General features: G+C 35.0%; 1 long non-coding RNA gene across 2 annotated transcripts in view; it reads right to left on the bottom strand.

The window, feature by feature from the left end:
• Positions 1-274, bottom strand: part of LOC149135639 (uncharacterized) — a 2,699-nt gene extending 2,425 nt beyond the window's left edge. Inside the window, exon 1 of one of the 2 annotated variants that reach the window (XR_016241800.1) lies at positions 187-274. This is a non-coding gene — a long non-coding RNA (uncharacterized LOC149135639). The other variant, XR_016241799.1, reaches the window with a different exon arrangement.
• Positions 275-8,095: the final 7,821 nt, after the last annotated feature.

The following is an 8,095-nucleotide window of genomic DNA, read 5'->3' as shown; positions in this document are numbered from 1 at the left end:
TACAGGATATGTGAATTCATATCCCATGGGTAGCTTTTGACTTTTCCTGTGCAAGAAGGGTTTTTATCGGCATAATATTTGTATGAAATTATTTGTGGCTTTATGTGTTTCGAGATACACTGTCCCCAAAAAAGAACGATATATTTGTAATTTAGATAATGTTAAACTATAAAATGAAATAGTTACATAATCTAGAATCTTCAGTTACTGAATTTGTTTTGTATTTTCATTCAAATTTCAGACAAGCTTTTTTTCTTGTATTGTTTTGTTGTTACGTCACTGAATGAAATGTAGGAAATGCTGAGGTTTGTGATGAATTGCTATAAAAAAACGTTTTGGTTTAACTGAAATTGAACTCTGATATAAGTAAAAATTAACATACTGATTTTGGCTGCAGGTGGAAAGATGCTAAGATCAAACTGCTGAGATTTGTTATTTTTCTATTTCTTTGCCTTTTACAATATTGCCGTGACTTTCCTCTTTTCTACTAGATTGTGTAGGAGCTTTTAATGAAAGTTCCAACATAGCTGATCTTTATATACATCTGTACAAGCATACTCCTCCCTTATAGAATAGCGCTTCTGTTTAATCCAACACCCTGCAGTTCATTTTAGTATATTTTTTACTGTCCATGTTTCCATATTGACACAGCAAGTATTCTATTTATTCTTCATTTGTTTCCACATCTTGTCACTACTTGTCTATTTAATAGGCTACACTAATCTTATTGAATAGAAACCTACAACGAATTTAGTTGATTTTATAGCTTAAATTGAATAAAAAAATCTTCATTTTTCTTCACATGCCCCTAATAATATTTTATGATACCAAACATTAAAATATTTTTATTGGTCTCATGAAAACAATAAAGTCTTTTAATCAAACTAAAATATCATAAAAACAAATTGCTTTTTTCAAATATCTAAATACACAGAAATATATAATGTCTTGGTGAAAGTCATATTAAGCACATGAATTTAGGTAGTGGTCACTTTAATTTACATATGGTGAAAGTTCTCTTAAAGTTACATGTCATTTATATAATACAGGCATAGAATGTATTTTCTTGGAGATAAACAAAGTTAAATGTCAGGTATCCCTAAATTCTTGAGATTTTCCCTTAGTTGACTTGTCTAATGGCAGTTTTGACATATATATTAGAATCCTTATCCATTTTTTAAAAAATAACATGATACTGTAATAAGTTTTCTATGACTTTCTCTTCTATACTCTTTTACTTGTTTCAGTCATTTGACTGCGGCCATGCTGGAGCACCGCCTTTAGTCGAGCAAATCGACCCCAGAACTTATTCTTTGTAAGCCTAGTACTTATTTTATCGATCTCTTTTGCCGAACCTATAGGTTATGGGGACATAAACACACCAGCATCGGTTGTCAAGCGATGTTGGGGGGACAAACACAGACACATAAACATACTCACACACATATATATACATATACATATATACGACGGGCTTCTTTCAGTTTCCGTCTACCAAATCCACTCACAAGGCTTTGGTCGGCTCGAGGCTATAGTAGAAGACACTTGCCCAAGGTGTCACGCAGTGGGACTGAATCCGGAACCATGTGGTTGGTAAGCAAGCTACTTACCACACAGCCACTCTCACGCCTAGGAGATGGATTATGAAAAAAACAATTATGAAATCTCTACACATCTTTACAGAATACCTCCAGAATCACCGATTAAAGCAGATCCATCTTTGGATTTAAGATGAGCGGTAGTTGATGGGTTTTTTTTTGTAACAAGTTGTACTCTTTTATTAAAGCTTACTTAGATATTAACAAATACGCTAAACCACAATTTCTCTTGCTTGATTTCTAGTGAATTCCTCACTTGGCATTCCTGACGAGTTTAGTCAGTACTCTCCCCTACTGCCATGAATACAGTTTATACTGGATCACATGGTAGCAGCGCACATGTTTGTGATTTAACATACAAAAGACACACACTTATGAATTGTACATGTATACACATTGGAGACAGTTAACAAAGGACAGCAAAGCAACTCCGACAAAAAATGTGGTGAGGATGGCACAGTAGTTGTTGGTGAGCGGAGTTGCTTGTGGGTACATGGCTAACAGAATCAATGTTTTCAGTCAAATTAAAAAAAAAAAAAGTTGCATGTGCATACATGTCATTTTCAGAAGTAAAAAGTGGATTAATGTGTTATGTTTTTAGAAATGATTGAGTTATTAAGCTGGAGTTTTCCATTCTTAGTTTAAATATCATTCTATGACATCGATGTTCATATGTATGTATATGTACATATATATATATGTAAATGTGTGTGTGCCGTGTATACTGTATGTATTTGCATGTGTGTATGTGCGTATTTACGTAATATATTCGTATCACAAAAATTAAAACTTCTTTTTTATTAGTGTAAGCACGTAAGCTATAAAATCAACAAGTGGGAGATTTTTGTGAACGCTGCAACGTATTATTCGTTTTTATAGCTTGCATTATTTTAAAAGAATTCTTTTATAGTGCCAATAAAATAGTTGATCAAATGTCATTTAAATACTGTACAGTGTTTCATTAAAACCCAAATGATATTAATGAGAAATCCTCATCACCTGCCAGCTAGAATTTGCATTTGCATTGCTACGATGACATGTCATATATTCTGCTCTATCAGGGATGTCGTTCTTTAAGTCCATCAGATGTCGAGGCACCTCTGTTCTCCATCAGTCTTCACTAAAGCCTTAAACAATGTTTAAAACCTTAGTGAAGACTGGTGGGGAGAAGAGGTGTCTCAACATCTGATGGACTTAAAAAAAACGAAGTGTATATATATATATAATTCTTATATATGTATATATATATATATATATATATATATATATACATATATATATATATGCGAGTAAAAATAAATACAAAAAAGGTGGGTTTTTTGTATGATTGTGTATAGAGTGTTAAAGTCTGTCATACCGGCCATGACGAAGGGAAATAGCCCTGAAACTCGAGTCGCCTTTATATATTTATATTTATATATTTGATCCTTTATATTGAACACTCAATATTTCATCTACATTCAATACTTTATTTCACGGTGCCATCCATTTTTATTTTATTTTATTTTATATTATATATTGTATATTATATTATATATGTTGTATATTCCATATTCTATACCCCACATTGGTTCTGCAGGAATATAAATAAAACATAAAAAACAGACAGTGTTGGAACTCTTTTGAAGAAAATAATATATATATATATATATATATATATATATATATATATATATATATATATGTATATATACACACACACTTCTTTATGTGAATTCGTGTGTTGAAATAAGTTTTGTTCTGGCTAGGGACAGTTATTTATTATGTCAATATAATTAACACACACACTGGTTCAATTCCATCCCTTTTCTTTATTATTTGTCGATTGGTAAAATATCCAGCGAACTAATTTTGACAAACAACAACAAAATATATTAGTTGGTTGGATATTTAACCAACTGACATATCCTCTGACAGACGTCCGCGAGAGAGTCATGAAATGGCACATACTTAGATTTGTGGAATGTATTTTAATTCGTCCATATATTCACCTGATGAAAACGGTTATTTTTCGCATGGTGTAATGATTCTACTCATCAATAAAAAAACATAACTGAAATAGTTGTAGTGAGTGAACCACTATCCATCTATTAATATATGGCTATTATTCACCTTACCCGGAACCTACAATTAGCTTAGATCTGGAGCCTATTGAGTGCAGTACAATTGGTGCATTATTTGTACCTAGGTGCAGCTCTGGACTCGTGGTATATGCAGTCGGATGCTTCTGAATGTACATGCAACTGGAATATCCACCTTTACTTCGGTAAGTACGTATATTTTTTGTACACAATAGTGATTTTATTGACCCTACCTTGGAGCTTTACTATGTAAAGACCTGATTCACCTAAATTCTGCTCATAACTTGATTGGGCGATCTACTAGCGGAAATTAGTCAAACGTGTTGACTGGATTATATATAAAGCTACAACTTTATTAAGTTCGTCCAGAGTTGCTTCTCTTAGGTACATCTATTGACAAGAGTCTAAAAACTCGAAACATCGATGTCTGGGAATCCTAACAGATGGCGACACTAAACGAACTGGGTGTTTTCACACCTTTTTACCAGAAGAGAAATGTATTTGCATTTTAGCAGTTGAAATATGTGACAAACATATTTCAACTAACCTAAATTCTGCTCATACTTAAGCACTGTTTTGCGCCAATGCTTCGTTTTATATATATATATATATATATATATATATATATATAGGCTAGGAGCGATAGTGGTGTCAATTAGACCCAGAGGTTTCAGGTAATGCTGAGTAAGTGGTGTGGATAGACCACGGTTAAGCTCCAGGTTCGGAGGTTATGTGAATAAGGGGTCCAACGTAGGTCATATATCAACGTGTGAATATAAGGATTTACTTTTCGTAATGAGATAAAAGACCAAGGCTGTGTATAATATAGAACATTTATAAATAGAATTTCTTACAGCTGTTTCCAGGATATTTATTATATCCCTTCATCCGAGACGGTGTAAGAGTACTACAGGACATTACTTACACCCCGGCGGGTCACCTCTTTCATCACTCAACATCTATTCTTTCCTTTATCTGATCACCAAAAAGGAATGTGTCACCGTGTGCAAAAGAGGAGACTGTTCTTGTTTGATCCTGTCATGCGGATGGCGCTTTTGTTCACCTTTAGTAACGTCACTCACTATCCCTCGCCGACCCCGACCCCATATATTTCTGCCTTTCTCATGATATACATGATCCTTCCTCCCTTTCACCATTCCGACTTTTCTGCTGGCTTGTTACCTCTTTCCTATACTCTTCCTAGGTTACCCGGATAAAGGTACACTCCTTAGGCTATTGAGTACTTTCTACTCCTACTGTCCTTCTCAACAACCCATTTCTGGCCTGTTTACTCTTCCTTTATACACTATACATAGGTTTAATGAAGATGTAGCATCAACTGTATGAGAAAACACTCCTTCCTCTCTATGACATTTACCGAGATTTATAAATTTCTGTAAATATTTTATGTTGACTTGACAATGTAGGTCTCTGACCCTTGTTGTGACATTTATAACAATTTCTACATCTTTAAATGTAACGTCAAGCGACACAATACCTAAAAAACTAAGTTGATGAATAAATATATTCCGATAGGGAATATTTTGTGGAATAGTGGGATCTAATCAAACACGTGTTAATTTGCAAAACATACTGCTCTACCCTGAGGCTGGTGCCTTCTATAGTCTCCTGGATTCTGATAGAAATCGATACAGTCTGGTGGCGTGCGTTGTAAAAGATACAGTTCGTCATATTTCGTAGTTGGTGCAAATACTACTAAAGGTTTTGACTTCATAACTTAAGATCAGACGAGTTGAACACATTGTTGTAAGATTCCAAAGCAGATTACATTGTGCCTGTAGTTGTATGGTACCCATCCACCCTATGTACACGAATTTTCACGATTGTCCCCTCTTGGCCTTGGATACATAATCTCTAAAAGCTGAATAAACGAAGGAATGAAACGATTTTAGAGTTATAAACACATTATCTACATACGAGTGGTTAATTATTTAGCCTGTCAAATTGTACACTGAAGTCACTGAAGCTCTGCTATTGTCTTAGCTTTGAATCTGACATTTTACTGGTGCTGTTATAGTCATTGCTTATAGCTTAGAATCCCTACCGCCAAACATATGAGTTATCACTTTAAGAGTAAATTCTCATTTATCATATTTAGCTGTGTTTATTATAGCCATGTGTATCAAGCTATAATTCATTACAGATAGCCAAAATGCATCTTACTCTTTCCTTCAAAATATATCTTTAGTGTACAAGAAAAGGGCAACTTGAAAATTGCAGCTTAGGAGTAAAAAAAAAAAAAAATTATCATAGCAAACGAGTTATTATATTCCGAGGTATAATTTTCTTATGGTTACAGAGAGCTATAAGTGTGGAAGAATAGCTAACCTACCGGATAAACACCAAAGTGGAGAGCTTTATCATGCCCGTTGTCTTATTATTCAAAATCTCAATTTAGCACCACTTAAATATCAATATATTATAGTTCATTCAACGAACTCTCCCAAATTCAATGAAATTATTTGTTGGATTAGTGAAAAAAAATTACTGCAAACTGAATTATTTTGTTCCCGTGCATAAGCACAAGGCAGCCTCTTTGTTGGGTAAAATAATCAGTCGAGTTTCAAACACTGAACGACTGGAGCTTATTCTGTTGACCATTGAGGAAAATTGGTTAACGTAGTGATTGAACTGAATTAAAAATAGAAAATTGGAACTAAGAGCAAAACAAGAAAAAAGTTAAAAGAAAACGTAAATTTGTTTCATCTATGACCCATATATATATATATATATGTATGTATGAATATATGAGTCAAGCTTAGTTGTGTTTATCTGCATCACTACCTTCATATTAGCTCGTCTTGGATTTTTCTTATAGCCACTCTTGACACCACGGACCTAGTTCAGGATGAAGAATTCGAAGTTCAAATTCATTTGATCCTTGCTACGTGTTTTCTATACTACGTGTTTTCTATACTACGTGTTTTCTATACTTTTCGTCTGAGAAGAACCAAATGACATCTTTCTCTGCTGGGTTCTTAAGTTGGTTCAGGCGTCTTTTAGATCTGATTAAGCGATTTCCCTTCGCTGTTTCTGACATAAAATGACCTTTTCTCATCACATCTGATGTCTTTGTGGACAACATTTCGGATTGTTCCTTCTGACACATCGTGTTCTTTTCCAATCGACCTCGTAGATCTTCTGGGATTGTCATCAATGGTTTGCTTTACTTGTTGAATAAATTCGGATGTTCTAATAGCATCAGTGCGTCTACAATGTTTCTTACATTTTGACATTGGCTATACATTTCCGTCTTTAGCCTCCAACTCCTTGCGAGTTTTGTAGACGAAGAATTTGGCGACTTTTAAATATCATGGTGTTTCTAAATTGCTATGTTCAGCCTTTATAGCCACGATGACTGCGTGCCTCTTCCTTTCTTGTGTAATCATAGGGTCTGCCATTGATAATTCTGAAAAATGGAAAATATTAAGTTGATAAATATGCTGCTATAGTAAAATTAACATATGCCCTCAAATACCATACGCACCCTGCATATATATATGTAAGAACGACCGTGCGAACTCAAAAAGGAGAAATGGTGACGAATGGAAAAAACAGAGGACTCCTTTTATTTAAACGTGTCACACGGTCGAACACAAAATAGTATATCAAAGATGATATACAAATAATTTTATACTTCGATAACATTAGTGAATTCGTAAATACCAGTAATGAAGAGACGATAGAAGGCAACCGTATGAAATGAATAACAGAGATATTTATTGTGGCATTAAAGTGTATGTCTGTGTAAGAGTGTGAATGCGACATATAAGAACATAATCAAAGACAGGCCGTCGTACAAAGAAAAGTATGTATGTGAGTGATACATGTATGTGTATGTAAGATATTACAGCAGATAGAAAGAGTCAGTAACACGTGAGCATTTATACCAGTTCTTGAGTACACATTAGGAAAAGTCTGTATGTGAGAGTAGTTGAGGCTGTGTGTGGCAGAGCTGATCACTAGTTGTGATGTTGTGGCATCGAGGCCGGGCCGTGATTCTTGTTATACAGATGTTCGTCGCTGGCTGAAATTCTTGTCTGTTTATTTATCGTGGTGAAGCTGAGTCACCTAACAGAATCGAAGAGAGAGATGTGCCGCGGTGGTTTAGTTTGGTGTACATAGTAAGTCGTGTTGACGCTGGTGGTGAAGAGGCTGCTTGGTAGTAATCGTAGAATCGTGTTGGTCATGACGATGATGCTGGTTAGTAGTCGTAGACTCATGTTGCTGATGTGGCGACGGCGGTGGGTGGTCATCGTTGGACGAAGCTGTTGATGTGTCGTTGGCTGCCGCTGGCTGATTGTTGCTGCTGCTGTCGTGTGGTACACGGAACAGATCTCAAAGAGAACTGAACCGAGACGAATTTGGCAGCCGAGTTAAAGCTATTTATAACAA

Source organism: Octopus bimaculoides, chromosome 5 (genome assembly GCF_046866305.1).
Source record: "Octopus bimaculoides isolate indiv1 chromosome 5, ASM4686630v1, whole genome shotgun sequence".
NCBI classification, from domain to species: domain Eukaryota; kingdom Metazoa; phylum Mollusca; class Cephalopoda; order Octopoda; family Octopodidae; genus Octopus; species Octopus bimaculoides.
This window is presented reverse-complemented; position numbering and strand designations above follow the sequence as displayed.